The sequence below is a fragment of the Antechinus flavipes genome, chromosome 2 (assembly GCF_016432865.1).
Source record: "Antechinus flavipes isolate AdamAnt ecotype Samford, QLD, Australia chromosome 2, AdamAnt_v2, whole genome shotgun sequence".
Classification (NCBI taxonomy): Eukaryota; Metazoa; Chordata; class Mammalia; order Dasyuromorphia; family Dasyuridae; genus Antechinus; species Antechinus flavipes.
The window spans coordinates 269,089,883-269,108,897 of NC_067399.1; positions in this window are offsets into that span (position 1 = coordinate 269,089,883).

Sequence of the window (19,015 nt, forward strand, 5' to 3'; positions counted from 1 at the left end):
ATGTACAGCTTGCTATTTCATTAAAATATACAACAAACTTATCATGTAATTTTTTTTCTTCCTCCCTCCTGCCCCAGTGACAGCAATGTTTTTTCCATTCCCTGTCTTAGAAATACAACTTATGGACACTGATTATAATGAGAATACCCCTAAAACTCACATGGTACACATTGGAATTGATGGGAATTTTCTCTGTGAAAGATCCATAAGATTAGTTTCAGTAGATACCTTTCAGGTCAAATATGTAATTTGTACCATTAGATACAAATAGATATATTTGTAAAATTGTTCTATACATACTTCTATTAGTTTTATTTCTAGATACAAATAGCATCTTTCTTCATATGTCCTTATAATAATTACAATGACTTATTTGCTCAAAATCATTCTTTTTTGGGGGAGGGGAGGGGAGGCAATTGGGCTTAACTGACTTGCCCAGGGTTACACAGCTTGGAAGTGTTAAGTGTTTGAGACCACATTTGAATTCATGTCTTTCTGACTTCAGGGCTGGTGTTTTATCCACTGCATCACCTAGCTGCCCTCGAAGTCATTCTTACTTTGAATGCTGCTACTGTATACAATGGTCTCTTAGTTCTACTCATTTTACTCTTCATTATTTCATGCAAGTCTTTCCGCATTTTTCTAAGATTATTGAACACATCACTTCTTATAGCGCAGTACTATTCCATCATAATCATATACCACAATATATTTAGTCATTCCCCAATTGATGGATATCCTTGTAATTTCCAATTCTTTTTGACTAGTTGTGTGACTCTGGACAAAGCATTTAAGTTCTCATTGCTCCTAGGCAACTGTCTAGGAGCACAAATTGAAGAATGGGGTGCCAACCTTCATTGGTAGGAGTTTTCTCACCTCAAAGATGTCTACATCAATGAAGTCATAGGTCTACCCCCTGTCCCTATCCTTAATGATTTCCATTGGATATCCATGCTTCTGTAGCTAGTGATATTTTACTTTTCCTTTTGATGGCAAAGATATTTCTTGTTTGCTTTAATTTAAATCCCATCCTGTTTGCCAATATTTGGCAATAATTTATAGAATAAGAACAGAAGATTTCATTGCCATTGAAAGCTCTGAGAGTAGGACCCTCCCATCTACCACTGCAGATTGGTGGTCTTTTTCTTCAACTAACAGTCAGAGTTGCCCAAAGCCCTGAAAAACTAAGGCACTTGATGAGGGTCACACAATATTTGTTAGAGACAGAACTTGAATCTAATAATCTAGTTCTTCCTGGCTCCAAGTCTCAGGTTCTATGCATTATTCAATATTAGTATATATATATATATATATATATATATATGTGTGTGTGTGTGTGTGTGTGTGTGTGTGTGTGTTGTGTGTGCATTATTCTATATTAATATATATATAATATAGTATATAGCATATGTATATGTGCATGTAAATATATGTATGTAGATGTACATATATGTATGTATATATCATGTATTAGGTATATAAAGGTGCCATGTATATATGTATAGATATGTGTCTGTGTATATATATATAGTATGTGCATGTCTGTGTCTATGTATATGTGTGCCCATATACAGATAGATATACATTATTACTATTATTATTATTAATTCCTGGTGATTAGAGTTATCTCAAAGTATAATGGAAGTATAACGTTCTCCCTTATTGGACCTTTTCAAAAGAATGTTGAATGAATGAATAAATGAGTGGAACATTCAATAAATACTTACTATTTACTAAATACTGCAGACACAAATAGAAAAGGAAGAAAGAGACAATCCCTATTCTCAAGGAGCTTACAATCTGATAGGGAAAGATAACACAAAAGGAAGCAGAAAAGGAAGGGAACAACATGGAGTACATAGTGTGGGGGCATAGTTTTCCATGGAGTCAGAGTCTAGTAGAGTGCTATTAAGAAATGGATTTATTGGGACAGCTAGATGACACAGTAGAGATAGAGCTAACCATGGAGTCAGGAGGGCCTGAGTTCAAAATCTAGCCTCAGAAGCTTAACATTAACTAGCTGTGTGACTCTGGGCTAACCACTTAACCCCAATAGCCTCATAAATAAATAATTACATGAATGAAAGAATAAATGAATATACATACACAAACAAACGAACGAGCAAATAAATAGGGATAAATAAATAAATGACATAGATAGATTAAATGAATGAATAGCTAAACAAACAAATGGAGTTCCCAGGAAGGTTCTGAGCCTTCTGTAAAGGAAGACTTTGGAAGTTTAATGCTCTGTCCTCCAGCCCTCCTATCAGAGAGAAGAGATGAATGAAGTTATTGGGAAGGGTTGCATATCAGCACCTGCATGGTGATGAGATTCCAGATAATTCAGTTTATCCTGGGGAAGATGGTGAAGAGGAAAAAGATGGAGAATGGAACCATGAAATGAAAGATTAGCCCAGTTGGAAAAAATAGAATTAAATAGAAAGCAGAAAAACAACTGGATTTGGCATCAGAAAACTTGGAATTAAATCCTACAATTGATGCTTATTATATATGAGACCTTGGGCAAACCACTGGAACTGTCTGAACCTCAATTGAGTGCAGTTGGAATCAGATTAAAAGGTTAGGGGGAGAATATATAACCAAATAAATAAAAATGTTATAGGACATAGCTAAATGTTGATATGTGATTTTTTAAGTCAATATACTGTGGCAGCAATACATCCTTATCTATATTTAATGACCCTCTGTCTTCTTGGATTGGATCACTGAATGATGCAATGCTGGCTCTAGGTAGACAGAAGGATGGACTTAGAATAAGGATGATCAAGTTTCAAATTCTGCCTTTGACTCCAATTGCAGTATTCTTTCCCCTATGACATTACAGAGACTTGACTAACATTTTCAGTTGTCCGTCCCACATAAAATGCATCTAAAAGGTACTTGATAGGTATCAATAGACTTCATCAAGATGAATTAATCTTTGAAATATTTTAATATTAGTCTAACTCTTTGAAGGCAAGGATTGGTTTGTGGTTTAGTCTTTTGTAATTCCAGTGTTTTGAGTCACATTTTGAGCATAGGTTATTGATACACATTTGTAAAATTGAATCAATTTGCAACATTTCTCATAAAAAAATTATAAGTAGTTTTTTTTTTTCCCATTCCCTGTCTTAGAAATACAGCTTATGGACACTGATTATAATGAGAGTATCCCTAAAACTCACATGGTACGTGTTGGAATTGTTGGGAATTTTCTCTGTGAAAGATCTATAAGATTAGTTTCAGTAGATACCTTCCAGCTCAAATATGTAAACTGGTATCTGCAGCATCTAACCTTTACAAAAGTGTTCATCTTACGGTAATTTGGACGTGCACCGCTCCATATAGAGCCATTCATTGTCCAGTGTGCTAGAAGATGATGTATATTCTGTAGTTAATGGAGTTGAATAGATCTTCACATTTCACAGCCCAATGAATGTGTACTCCATTTTCTCCCTTGAAAGCTGATTCTTGAGGCAAGAGTTTTTAAGAAAGTGTTTTTATATATTAAAAATAAATTCATGACTTTGAGAAACCTGTAACACGTGCTTAGAAATGAACTGTGAGGATGGGAAAGTTACAGTTAGGGTCATATGATTATTAGTATTACAATAACTGTTAAACCAAATTTCCTGACATTTATGAATAATTTCTAAACTAATACTGGTATGGAGAATTAGAATCTCATGGTGTGCAATTTTTTGTCAAAAGAAATTCTAAAGTCATTTTTTAAACTTTCTTTTTTAATTATTATTTACTTTTTAAAGAAGTTATTTTATTTAAAAACACAGAATAAGAAAAAAGAGTAAAGGAATACAAAAAAAAAAGAGAACACTGTCATGTGCCCAGCAGAATATCAGAGGATTCAAAATATGTAACAACAGATTATCAGATCAAGAAAGTATATACATATACATATACATATGCATATATAACATATATACACACATACATATATGTATGTATAATACACATAACATATATGTATGTATAATACACATAATATATATATGAAATAATATTCATTAGTGTCAATCTTTTCTTTACTTCTTTGCAAATTGTTCTTTGTTCTCTGCAGCTCATATTTTTTTACTTTATTCTTTTATTACCCCTTTCATTCTCTCCACCACTCCCAAGAAGTCTATGGTTGGAAAAGGATAGATTTATGTATACATATGTAGATATATACATATATATATATATACATATACACACACACACACACATATATATATATATATATATATACACATACATACACATTCCCACATATCTTTCCTATCCCTGCTGCCTGCTGACTTTTTGCTTTAATTCTGCTAAAAGCTTGTTTTGCTATTACTCAGCCTCACCCATAAATTCCCACACCCTTGTCTTCTTCCCACACCCTTTGTTTCCTGCTTTGCTCATCCTCCCCCCCTTATTTCTTGACAGACTTTGGAGAGCGCTATACCTTTCAGAGTATATATGTGGTGTTACCTCTTTAACTCATTCCCCATGGGAATAGGTTTTCAGAACTACTATCCCTCTTTCTCCCTCGAATGCCTCTATGTTTATTCTTCCTTTGCACCTCATTTATGTGACATAATTATTATTTTTACTTTAACTCTGCCCCAGTCTTTCTTATGAGTTGCCCTATTGTTAATGTCAATATTAAAGATATGGTATTCATTTCCTATGTAAAAACAAACAAACAAACAAGTTGTTGATGTTGAGTTCCTTGAAATTGATCTTTGATATTGGTCCTTATGTTAAATTTTCTGATAAGTTTGGGTTCGGTTGATAGAAAGTACTGAAAATCTACAAGTTCATTGGATGTCCATTTTTTTCTCAGTCAGGTGTTATAGATAATTTTGCTGGATATGATATTTTTGGCCACAGGCCTAGTTTTTTTTTTTTTTTTTGGTAGATATGATTCCAGGACCTGTGATCTTTTATTGTCTCTACAATTCTAATTGTAGCTCCAGTATATTTGAATTGTTTTTCCTTGTTTGTCACAAAATGGTCTCTTTTATCCGGGGATTCCAAAATTTGGCAATAATGTTCCTATGTGTTTTCTGCAAAGGATTTCAAAGAGATAGTGATCAGTGTTTTTTGTTTTTTTTCTATTCCCCCCCTACCCTTTCTGTTCTATCACTCCAGGACAAAATTTCTTGGATTATTTCTTTCATTATTGTGTCAAGGTCCTTTTTTTGGTCACAAATTTCAGGCAGTCCAATTATTCTTATATTTTCTCTTCTTAATCTGTTCTTCAGAGCTGTCATTTTTCTTATATTTTATATTCTGTCCTTTTTCATTCTTTAAAATCTGTTTTGTTATTTCGTGGTCTCTCATAGCTTCACTGGCTTCCCCTTGTGCAAGTCTAATTTTCAGAGTTTTAATCTTTGAGACTCTATTTCTTTTTCTAGCTGGTTAACTTTTTTCATAATCTTATATTTCTTAGATTTGAAATTTTTAAAAAATTTTTCCTAAATGTCTTTCATTTGACTTCTAAATTCTTTTTTGAATTCTTCTATAAATTTCTATTAAAAGATCTTCTATAAATGGCAGGGAGCCATTTCACATTATTCTTTGAGGTAGAAACTTTTTTTTTTTACTTAATGTACTCCTCTGAAGATGGACCCTGGTCTTTCCATTTCCCATAATATCTTTCTATGGTGAGGTTCTTTCTTTTTGCTGGTTCAGGTTTTTTTTTTTTGTTTTTTTTGCTTTTAATAAGAGATATTAGTGTACATACCTCTAATCCTAAATGAGGTGAGGCAGTGTCTTTGGTTTTACTTCAGCTCTCTCCTTAGAACAGGAACCTCAAACCAATAACTCCAGCAAGTGCTGGCAGCCAGCAATCAGCAGCATCCCTGATTCCCTGCCTCTGAACTCAAAGGTATGCTGCTTCCTTCTCATCCAGGGCCACATCTTAGCAGCACAGCTGGGCTCTGGTATTCCTAAACACTAGGGTTCACTCAGTCTTCCAGGATTCAGACTCTGACTCCACCATTAGTCCAGCAGGTGAAAATTTCTGTGGTTCTGGTCGAGGCTTCAGCCGTACTCAGCTCACCCAAGGGCTCCCCACTAGACTTTTCTGCAGAGCTGGCTCAAAGTTGTTTGCACTTCATTAAGGGTTAATCCACAGCCTCAAGTTTTTCAGTCTTTCTTCAGATCTCAGGTTGTACCAGGAGGACCTCTGTACTATCACAAGTCTTCTTGATTTTTCATCACTCTATGGTTGCTCTGAATCACAAATTCAATCTATTTGTGGGGGGAAACCTCAAAAGCTAGAAATTCACCACCTTATTCTGCCATCTTCCCAAAATCCTCCTAAAGTCATATTTTTAGGGATGAAAAAGTATGACCTTTGAAGAGTTTCAAAGAGGTTTAAAGAAACACACTTTATAAAATATAATCACTCATTTGAACATCTGAAGAATTGGTTGTGTTTGTCTATAAATATTTTTTGCTATGCAAAAAAATTTTTTTTCCTTTTCTAATCCTTCAGTTATTTCCTTTACTGACTCTAATTTCTAAGACTATGTTTCTCTAAGAGACTATGCTTTCATAGATACTGCAAAAGCAAAAAAAAAAAAAAGAAATTAAAATATTTGCATAATAGCATATACTAAGAAATGCTGTTGAAGGTTTATCTTTCGTAAATCATGATGACCTGACAAATGGAAAACACAAAGTCCTATAGGTTACCTTGTCCATAAAATGGGAAGAACATATTGACACTGAAAAGTGAAGTGAAAAGGATGCAAAGATTATGAAAATTATTAGGTGGGGGAACCTAAAGAATATGAATCAACATATCTTTTTATATGGAAAAAAAGCAAATTTATGCTAATTTGATTTCAACTGGGAAAAAAAAGGCCTTATTGAAGAAGACAAATTGTAATGAATCCAGATTGATGAATTTGAGAAAAACCAAATTAATCAATGGCTGGGGGTAGAGGCATTTAGGATATGAGTCCTCCTTTGAATAGTAGACTGAAACTTCAATTCATAGGAACAGAGGAGGTTAGTATTTTAGAAGTGCCAGGAATTGAGGTAGAGACAGTGATCTAAGTACTAAATTGATTAGGGAAGGGAAGAAGTGAGTACAAATAATATTAACTAGAGTCTGAGCAGGGTAGAATGATTTTAAAGGACAAGTGATCATTGAGTAATGGTAGTGACAATGGAAGATAAAGTGTACTAGAAAGCTAACCCATTCTGGCTCGGTCAGACAAAGAAAGAGAGCCAGAGACCACAAGACAGAGACAGAGACAGAAGCAGAGATAGAGACGGGGATAAGAGAGAGAGAGAGGTAGACACAAAGCACTCAGAAAGAATAAGAGAATGTGGGGAACACAAAAGCCTGTCCTAGAAAAGACTATTAAAAACCTTAAAAGAGAAGTAGAAGAAAAATGGGGAAAGGAAAGAGAAGCTATGCAAGAGAGCAATTTCCTGAAATGTGAATTGGAAAAGGTAAAAAAAAAACTCCCAAGAAGTTCAGGGAAACAGAATTTATGAATTGGAAAAGGTAAAAAATTCCCAAGAAGGATTTGTGAATTGGAAAAAGAAAATAAGTCACTAAAAAAAAAAAAAAAAAAAAAAGAGTGAAATGGGAAAAAAAATTCCATAGAGCAAAACAACACACTTAAAAACTCAATTGGACAAATGCAAAAAGAAGTTAAAAAAAATAGCTAATGAAGAAAATAACTCACTAAAAATCAGAACTGAACAAATAGAAATGACTGATTCATTGAGACATTAAGAATCAGACAAGCAAAACCAAAAAAATGAAAAAGTAGAAAAAAATGTTAAATATTTACTTGGAAAAACAACAGACCTGGAAAATAGATCTAGGAGAGATAGCCTGAGGATCACTGGACTTCCCAAAAATTATGATTAAAAAAAGAGCCTAGATACTATTTTACAGGAAATCATCAGAGAGAACTGCCCAGATGTAATTGAACCAAAAGGTAAAATAGGCATTGAAAGAATTTATCAAACACCTTTTGAAAAAGAATCTAAAATAAAGACTCCAAGGAATATTGTGGCCAAATTTCAGAACTATCAGACTAAAGAAAAAATATTACAAGCAGCCAGGAAAAAAAAAAAAAACAATTCAAATACTGAGGTGCCACAATAAGGGTTACTCAAGATCTGGCTGCCTCAACTTTAAGAGATCGAAGGGCCTGGAATCTGATATTCTGAAAGGCAAAAGAATTGGGAATGCAAACAAGAATAAACTACCCAGCAAAGCTGAGCATTTACTTCCATGGAAGAAGATGGACATTTAATGAAACAGAGGAATTCCATTTGCTTCTAAGGAAAAAAACAGATCTAAGCAAAAAATTTCATCTCCAACCACATGACTCAAGAGCAGCAGAAAATGGTAAAATGTATGTGTTATGTATATGTGGATATATATAAAGACCACATGTATAATTTGATTTTACTGATATAACATAAAAAGGAAGTATAAATGGAAAGGGGATAGTGTCAGAAAAAGGAAAAAGGGGAGATTAAAAAGAGGGAAACTACATCCCATGATGAGGCAAAGGAAACCTATCATATCTGAGGGACTTAGAGAGGAGGAGGAACATTGTGTGAATCTTACTCTCATCATAGTTGGCTCAAAGAGAAAGTAATTGTCATATTTGTTTTACAAAGAGTCTTCTCTTACCTCATTAAAAAGAGAAAGAGAAGAAAGGGAAGAAGAAAGAGAAGAAGGAGAGAAAAGGGAAATGGAAAAAGAGTAATAAGGGAAGGGTACAAGAAAGGGGAAGGGATTCAAAGGACGGAGGGAGAGACCCTAAAAAGGGAGAGTTGCGTGATGCAAGTGAGGCCCATAAGTTTAAGACTAGGGAAAGAGATAAGAAAGGAGGGGGAGAAAAAGAAAAACATAATCTGGGGATATAATGATGGCAGGAAATACAGAATTAGTAATTTTAACTGTAAATGTGAATGGAATGGCTCTCCCATAAAGCAAAGGCGGATAGCAGACTGGATCAAAAGTCAGAATCCTACATTATGTTGTTTAAATATGCATTTAAAGCAGGGAGATACATACAGAGTAAAGGTCAAAGGCTGGAGCAGAATCTATTATACTTCAGGTGAAGTAAAAAAAACCAGGGTAAGCCATACTTATCTCAGATCAAACAAAAGCAAAAATTGATCTAATTAAAAGAGATGAGGAAGGAAATTATATCTTGCTAAAAGATACTATAGACAATGAAGCAATATCAATATTAAATATATATGTACCAAATGGTATAGCATCTAACTTCCTAAAGAAGAAGTTATGAGAGTTGCAAGAAGAAATAGACAGCAAAACTACAATAGTGGGAGATCTCAGAATTGCACTCTCAGAATTAGATAAATCAAATCACAAAACAAATAATAAAGAAATTAAAGAGATAAATAGAATATTAGAAAAATTAGATGTGATAGATCTTTGGAGAAACCTGAATGGTGACAGAAAGGAGTATACTTTCTTTCAGCAGTTCATGGAACCTACACAAAAATTGACCATATGTTAGAATATAAAGACCTGAAAATTAAATGCAGGAAGGCAGAAATAGTAAATGCTTTCTTCTCAGATCACGATGCAATAAAAACTACATTCAACAAAAAGTTAGGGATAAATAGACCAAAAAGTTATTGGAAACTAAACAATCTCATCTTAAAGAATGATTGGGTGAAATAGCAAATTATAGACACAATCAATGATTTCATTCAAGATAATGACAATGATGAGACATCATACCAAAATGTGTGGGATGCAATCAAAGCAGTAATAAGGGGAAATTTTATATCTCTAGAGGCCTACTTGCATAAAAAAAGAGAAAGGGAAGGTCAATGAATTGGGCTTGCAACTTAAAAAGCTAGAAAAAGACCAAATTAAAACCCCCCAATCAAATACTAAGCTTGAAATTCTAAAATTAAAAGGAGAAATTAATAATATTGAAAATAAAAACTATTGAATTAATAAATAAAACTAAGAGTTGGTTTTATGAAAAAACCAATAAAATAGATAAACCTTTGGTAAATCTGATTAGAAAAAGGAAAGAGGAAAATCAAATTGTTAGTCTTAAAAATGAAAATGGGGAACTTTCCACCAATGAAGATGAAATTAGAGCAATAATGAGTTACTTTGCCCAACTTTGTGCCAATAAATTTGATAACTTAAGTGAAATGGATGACTACCTCTGAAAATATAGGCTTCCCAGATTATCAGAGGAGGAAGCAAATTGCGTAAATAATCCCATTTCAGAAAAAGAAATAGAACAAGCTATTAATCAACTCCCTAAGAAAAAAATCTGCAGGACCACAGGGATTTACATGTGAATTCTACCAAACATTTAAAGAACAATTAGGCCCAATGCTATATAACCTATTTGAAAAAAAATAGGGAATGAAGGAGTCCTCCCAAATTCCTTTTATGACACAGACATGGTACTGATACCTAAACCAGGTAGGTTGAAAACAGAGAAAGAAAATTATAGACCAATCTCCCTGATGAATATTGATGCTAAAATCTTAATTAAGATTTTAGCAAAAAGACTACAGAAAATCATCCCCAGGATAATACACCACTATCAAGGAGGATTTATATCAGGAATGCAGGGCTGGTTCAATATTAGGAAAACTATCAGTATAATTGGCTATATTAATAACCAAATTAACAAAAACCATATGATCATCTCAATAGACAGATAAAGCATTTAATAAAATCCAATATTCATTCCTATTAAAAAACACTTGAGAATATAGGAATAAATGGACTTTTCCTTAAAATAATCAATAGCATCTATTTAAAACCATCAGTAAGCATCATATGTAATGGGGACAAACTGCAACCATTTCCAATAAGATCAGGAATGAAACAAGGTTGCCCACTATCACCATTACTATTCAATATTGTATTAGATATGTTAGCTTTTGCAATAAGAGTGAGAAAGAATTTAAAGGAATTAGAGTGGGTAATGAGGAAACCAAATTATCACTCTTTGCTGACGATATGATGAGAGAGCCCCAGAGATTCTACTAAAAAGTTATTAGAAATAATCCACACCTTTAGCAAAGTTGCAGGATGCAAAATAAACCCACATAAGTCATCAGCATCCTTATATATCACTAACAAAATCCAACAGTTAGAGTTACAAAGAGAAATTCCAAGTAACTACTGATTGTATAAAATACTTAGGAATATATCTGCCAAGGGAAAATCAGAAACTTTATGAGCTAAACTACAAAACACTTTCCCCACAAATTAAGTCTGATCTAACAAACTGAAAAAATATTAAATGCTCTTGGATAGGGCAAGCAAATATAATAAAGATGACAATACTACCTAAACTAATTTATTTATTTAGCACTATACCAATCAGATTCCCAAAAAACTATTTTATTGACCTAGAAAAAATAACAACAAAATTCATATGGAAAAACAAAAGGTCAAGAATTTCAAGGGAACTAATGAAAAAAAAAGCAAATAAAGGTGGCCTAGCTGTACCAGATCTAAAAAATATATTATAAAGCAACAGTTACCAAAACCATTTGGTATTGGCTAAGAAATAGACTAGTTGATTGGTGAAATTGGTTAGGTTCAAAGGACAAAATAGTCAATAATTTTAATAATCTAATGTTTTACAAACCCAGAGACTCCAGCTTTTTGGATAAGAACTCTCTGACAAAAATTGCTGGGAAAACTGGGAATCAGTATGGCAGAAACTAGGCATTGACCCATACTTAACACCATACACCAAGATAAGGTCAAAAAAAAAAAAGATAAGGTCAGACCTAGGCATAAAGAATGAGATTATAAATAAATTAGAGGAACATAGGATAGGTTACCTCTCAGACCTGTGGAAGAGGAAGGAATTTATGACCAAAGAAGAACTAGAGATCATTACTGATCACAAAATAGAAAATTTTGATTATATCAAATTGAAAAGTTTTTGTACAAACAAAACTAATGCAGACAGGATTAGAAGGGAAGCAATGAACTGGGAAAACATTTTTACAGTCAAAGGTTCTGATAAAAACCTCATTTCCAAAATACATAGAGAATTGACTCTAATTTATAAGAAATCAAGCCTTCTCCTATTGATAATTGGTCAAAGCATATGAACAGACAATTCTCAGATGAAGAAATTGAAACTATTTATAGCCATGTGAAAATATGCTCCAAATCGTTATTAATCAGAGAAATGCAAATTAAGACAACTCTGAGATCCACTACATACCTGTCAGATTGGTTAGAATGACAGGGAAAGATAATGCAGAATGTTGGAGGGGATGTGGGAAAACAGGAACACTGATACATTGTTGGTGGAATTGTGAATACATCCAGCCATTCTGGAGAGCAATTTGGAACTATGCTCAAAAAATTATCAAACTATGCATACCCTTTGATCCAGCAGTGTTTCTACTGGGCTTATATCCCAAAGAGATCGTAAAGAAGGGAAAGGGACCTGTATGTGCAAGAGTGTTTGTGGCAGTTCTCTTTTTTTTTAATTTTATAATAACTTTTTGTTGACAGAACCCATGCCAGGGTAATTTTTTACAACACTGTCCCTTGCAGTGAAAAAAATCCCACAAATAGTTACCAAGAGAAGACATCCTTGAAATTTGCCAGGAAAGGTTTGTTTTTGCTTGAGGGTGGGGAAGATTTTGATCGGATGCAGGCTGAGGGCAGGCGGCAGCAGCGAGAACCTGGCAGGCAGCTTACAGCCGAGCAGACTGGAAGGGGGTGGGGTGTGATCTCAGCCATCTCTGTGGGGGAAGCTTTGCTACAAGTTTGGATACTGTGCCCTGGCCCTTTTCAACAATGAGATGAACCAAATCACTTCCAATAGAGCAGTAATGAATTGAATCTGCTACACCAAGGGAAAGGACTCTGGGAGATGACTATGAACCACTACATAGAATTCCCAATCCCTCTATTTTTGTCTGCCTGCATTTTTTATTTCCTTCACAGGCTAATTGTACACTATTTCAAAGTCCAGTTCTTTTTATACAGTGAAATAATTGTTTGGACATGTATACATATATTGTATTTAGCTTATACTTTAACATATTTAACATGTATTGGTCAACCTGCCATCTGGGGGAAGGGGGGAGGAGGGAAAAAGTTGGAACAAAAGGATTTGCAACTGTCAATGCTGAAAAATTACCTATGCATATATCTTATAAATAAAAAGTATAATAATAATAATAGTAAAGAAAATAAAACTTTAATAAGTAAAATAAATAAAAATGTTAATAAGTACCAAAAAAAAAGAGAGAGAATGTGGGGAGATGTAAGGAGTGAAAGGGAGGTTTGCCCTTACAGGTCATTCTAAATCACAGCGATTAGAGAGTGAGAAGGATTTTCTATACATAGGGTATGGGGAGCACAAAATACAGACGTAAATAAACCCCAATGTTCTATTTCGAATAATATGCAAGTGCTTTTGCCAATTCTGGCTGCATCCCCCAATAATTTAGGGAGACTTAGGGAGAAAGAGAAAAGGGGACGGAATTTTTTCTGGGAAAAGCATCAACCATTACCACTACCACCACCACCACCACCATCAAATATTTGTTGAAAATTTGTACAGGTTTTAAGTACTAAATGTTAAGGAAGTCAAGAGAGAGGATGAGATATATATTGAGGACAGGTACATGTTGGCAGTATACACTATCTCCTTCATAGTTATTCTCCCTGTTTCCTGGTCCTATCATTCTGTATTGTATAGCTACATGTTCTGACTCAGGTCATCCCATGTCCACATGCCAAAAAATGCAGTAAAAATGCCTTCCAATAAAAATCACAGGAGAATGGAAAGGTACCAATAGATTCCTGTGCTGTAGTAGCTTGGGACTGAATAAAAGTGGAATTACAGACAGTATTCTGGAAGGTCTCAATGAATGTAGCATCTGACTGTTAAGATTTCTGACCGTTCTAGTTGTTCAGAGGGAACATTCTGTGATGCCAGAAAGGTAGAGGAATGAGAAACTCCAGCACTTTGTGATCAAAGTCCAAATTTGCTTACTATAATCCATTCTACTTATGGAAAGCTCCAATTCTTGGGAAGTTTTTCCTTTATCAAGCCAAAATGTACCTCTTCAACTTCTACACATTGTGCCAAGTTTTGCTCTTTGAAGCTAAGAAGAATCAGTTGAATTACTCTTTTGTATAATAGGCCATCTCATACTTAAGATAGTAATCATGTACCAGTTCCACCAAGTCTTTTCTTCTCCAATATAAACATCCCTCATGACAGAATGTTTTTTTGGGGGTAGAATTCATCTTAATGTGTTAGAAGTAGCAGAAAAAATTCCATGAAGTAATAGAAAAGAAATAATTAGAAAACTAAGTAGAAATACACAAATGTGGGGTGTTGAAAACCAAGGAAGGAAATGTTTTCCAGGCAGTGGCTGGTAGGGTTAAATGTTATACCAAGATTAAGAGGGAGGAAGACCAACAAATTTTAAAAAAGGATGCCAAACTTGGCAAGCAAAAGGTTATTTGTGACTTAGAGGGAAATGCTTCAGTGCAGCAGTAAGGGTGAAAATCAGGACACAGCAGGTGTAGGTGAGAGCAGGTGTTGAGAAAGTGGAAGAAATTATTCAAGAAGTTTGGCCATGGAGGGGAAGTGAAGGATGGGTTAGTTCCTGGATGAGGTAGAAAGATCAAAGGAAGTTTAATTTAATTTAATTTATTTATTTTTTTTTTTTTTTTTAGGATTGGGAAAGCCTGAGCATATCCGTAGAAAGTTTGCAAGGAAGTGAAAATCAAGCCATAAGTCAAAAAGCATTTATTAGGGGCCTGTTATGTTTCAGGTTTCCTGTAAAATGGGGATAATAATAGCACCTCTCTTATAGAGCTGACATGGATGATATATATAAAGTGAATTATAGACTTTGAACACTATATAAGAACTACTAGGCACTGTCTTATTTTCCTACTGTATAAAATGGAAATAATAATATCATCTACCTCCCAGGATTGTTGTAAGGATCAAAAAAAATTATAATTATACAGGGTTTAGCACTATTCCTGGCACAAATAATTAATAGTCAGTAGTAGTAGTAGTAGTAGTAGTAGTAGTAGTAGTAGTAGTAGTAGTAGCAGCAGCAGCAGCAGCAGCTATAACTGTGCTCAGTATATAGAGATAAAAATGAAACAGTCTCTGCCTTCAGAGAACTTACACTCCAGCAGGGGAGAAAACATGTACAAACTAAAATAAATACAATATATAAAATAGATTTGTTTTTCCTCAAAAATTTGTCTTCAATTCAATTAACAAATAGTTACTAAGCACCTTTAACATGCGAATCCCTAGGCCAGGCATTAACCTAAGAAAGAACCTATTTAACTGTGGTTTGCAACTCTCTTCCAAAGCCAAACATTTGGTGGTAATAATTATAAATAGTAATTAATAAATGCTGCAGCCTAGAGATAGCCAAGTGTGACTTTAGATAGAGAGCTGAGCCAAGAGTCAGGAAGATGTAAATTCAAATCAGGCTTCAAACATTTAGTAGCTATATGATCCTGTGTAAGTCACTTAATGTCTACTTGCCTCAGTTTCCTTATCTGTAAAATAGAAATAATACCACCTACCTATCAGGACTATTTTGAAGATCAAATGAGATAATGTTAGCACATTTGCTGGTAGTTAATAGGCAATTAAAATACTTATTGCCTCTCCCTCTGTACTCCCAATACAAGAAGCATCAAGAGGGTTCTCTTACTACCAGAGATATGTTTGCCAAATCTTTAACAAATACTTATCCCTGGCTCTACTTCCACCATCACAGCAACTCACAATGGTAGAAACAGCACACACAGCACATATCCAGCATGACAAGGCTATAGTATTTAAAAGCTATAGCATTTAACTTTTTGGGGGGGTTAAAGTGATATAATGTATTAGTTTAATGTATTAGAGACATTCATATATTTTCTCCCCAGGCATTGCTTTCCTGCTAGACCTAAGGGATAGATCAATATCTGTTAAGTTAGCAACAGGTTTGATGCTGCTAAAGGGGAGGAACCATGAGAATCCAGACATGATGAATGACTCAACAAATAGATCTTTGAACCCATTAGACTTTTACAGTTAAAGTGCCAGCAATATTATCTGTAAAGAATTAAGATAAGCAACCAGCTACAGGAAAGCTCATGCCAGTGTTAGAGCTGAAATCAAAGAATGGCTTATTTAAAGCAAGTTTGGGTCAACAGTTTCCTGACCAAGAAATTCAACTATTCAGTGAATCAATGACTATTCAGGTCATCAAGCACTCAGTAGGATATTAGCTCTTTGGAGGTGGTTAGAAACACTGTATTTTCATTAACTGCGAAAAAGAACACTTAACCTCTAACTGCTGAATAGTTTAGGGTAAGGCCAGTTGAAAGAAATGAGAAGAAACCAAATTTTTTTCCAACAGAGGTGATACAAGTGTGAATTTATGTGGCAACTTAAATTTTTCTACAGAAATTAGAGAAACAAGTTATCATAATAATTGCTTATTTAGAAATAAGGTTCATACCACAAAACAAACTACTAACCTAATGGCTCCTTGGCCAATTAGCAAATAAACCAAAATAACTTCCAGGGTCAAGCATTATATTTTATTTAATTTTTTATAAAGCTTTTTATTTTCAAAACACATGCATGGATAATTTGACATTGACTCTTGCATAGCCTTGTGTTTCAGATTTTCTCCTTCTTCCCCCCACCCCATCCCCTAGATGGCAATCAATCCAATATGTGTTAACATGTTTAAAAAATATATGTTAAATCCCATATGTTTAAACATTTATATAATTCTCTTGCTGTACAAGAAAAATCTGATCAAAAAAAAAAGAAAGTAAATGAGTAAGAAAACAAAATGCAAGCAAACAACAATGACAAAAAGAGTAAGAATGTTATGTTGTGATCCACATTCAGTTTCCACAGTCCTCTCTCTGGGTGTATATGGCTCTTTTCATCTCAAGAACAGTGGAACTGGCATCATCCATCTAATTGTTGGAAAGGGTCATGTTCATCAGAATTGATCATAATATAATACTGATGTTGCTGTGTACAATGATCTCCTGGTCCTGCTCATTTCACTCAGCATCAGTTCATGTAAGTCTCTCCAGGCCTCTCTGAAATCATCCTGTTGGTCGTTTCTTACAGAACAATACTATTCCATAACATTCATATATCATAACTTATTCAGTCATTCTCCCTTTACTTCCTTTAAGATCTCTTTAGGATATAGGCCCAATAAAAACATTCTTGGGTCAAAGGATATGGACAGTTTGATAATTTTTTTAACATAGTTCCAAATAAGCATTAAGATTTTAAAATTGTTTTGTTGTGGTTTTTTATTGTTGTTTTTTGTTGATACTGTTGTTTTCCTAAAACAAAGGTTATGAGTATTATAGAAGCCCTTCTGTATATTAATTTCATCTTTACCAAGGAAAATGTCTTATTGACATAAAATTCACTTTTTTAAAACCTATCTTCAAATATATAATAAAATAGCATTGAAAATTCAATGATATTTTTAAGCTTAAACTGAGAGCTGAGATAATGCAAAGCATTGTTTCAAGGGGTCAGAGGATTATAGATTTAGAATTTGAGAGAACATCTAATCTAACTTTCTAAATAATCCAGAAAGAAACTGAGGCCCAAAGAAGTTAAATGATTTAATCAATTTAATACAGTTATTAAGTGACAGAGGCAAGTTTCAAACTTAAAGAAGGTAACATTTTCCAACAACCAGATGGAAGACATTCTTAAGAATGGGTTGAATCTGATGACAAAAGCAAAAAAAAAAGGATGATCATGATCCACATGTGTAACTAACAGGCTTGGGATTGGAGGCGCCATATCCAACTGCCATGACATGGAAATCATTGGCATAGAGTGTTCTATAAAGGATACGACATTTAAGAGATCCACTTAATATAGTCCAATGAAGAATTTCAGTCAAGAAATTCTATTTTAATTAGTGAAACAGTAATGTTAGAACCATTGAAATCAAAGAAGGACTCATACCTAATTGTTTTGGAACTAAAAATTAGGGTTTCTGGTTTCCTTTTCTTTTTCCCAATCTCAGAGGTTTGCATTAAATTATTTTCCATCTATTGACTTACATCAGATAAGAATTGGGTTCCTTTTTGAATGGCAACAGCTGAATCAGCAGTGAGTGAATCTGAGTATAATTTCTGTCCCAGAATTAACCCTAGGAAACACTTCAAATCTGAATTCAAACCCTGGGGTTTCTGTCATGAGCTCAAATGAATATGTTTGTTGGCAGAAGTCATCAGTAAGAAGAAATCACGATCTCTGAATATGCTATATAATACCTTCCTTTTGGGTTTTCTCTTTGTCTAGACTTAGAGGAATTAAAATTTTCTTGGTATCAGCAGCATGAAATTTAGTAGCAATTCTGTAGACTCAAAATTCATTATGGGCAAATCAATGGGGTGTTGTTAATTATTCACAGAGATACATTGTCATTAACAAAAAAGCTATTGGCCTTAAAAAAAAATCAACTACATCATAATTCTCAAAAGGACAAACTTAAACTCAAAAAAATGCCAAAAGAATTAACAATGAATTACGGGAGAAAATTAGATTCCCATATAGTGAGGCTTATATGAAATGACCTAATGAGTGAGTATGGCTAACCATACAATTTCCCCTTCTTCCTTTTCCCCAAGCCATACCTTCAATTCAGGACTTTGTATTTTGCTTACAAAACTCTAGAATTAGTCAAACAAATATGGTAGCCAATCATTCATATTCCCCTAGAAAAGTGGCATAAAATTGTCAAAAGATCTTTGGATCCAGAGTTACATTCTGTAGAGTTAAACTGGGTTAAAATCCCAACTCAGCTATTTACAGCTTTTGTAATCTTGGTAAGTCACTTAACTTCACTGGGACTCAGCTGCACTCATAAAATGAAGGTTGGACTAAATGGCATCTAAGGTCCATTTCTTCTAGCTTTCTATCTATTATCTAATTACAGTGACAATATAATCTGTCTC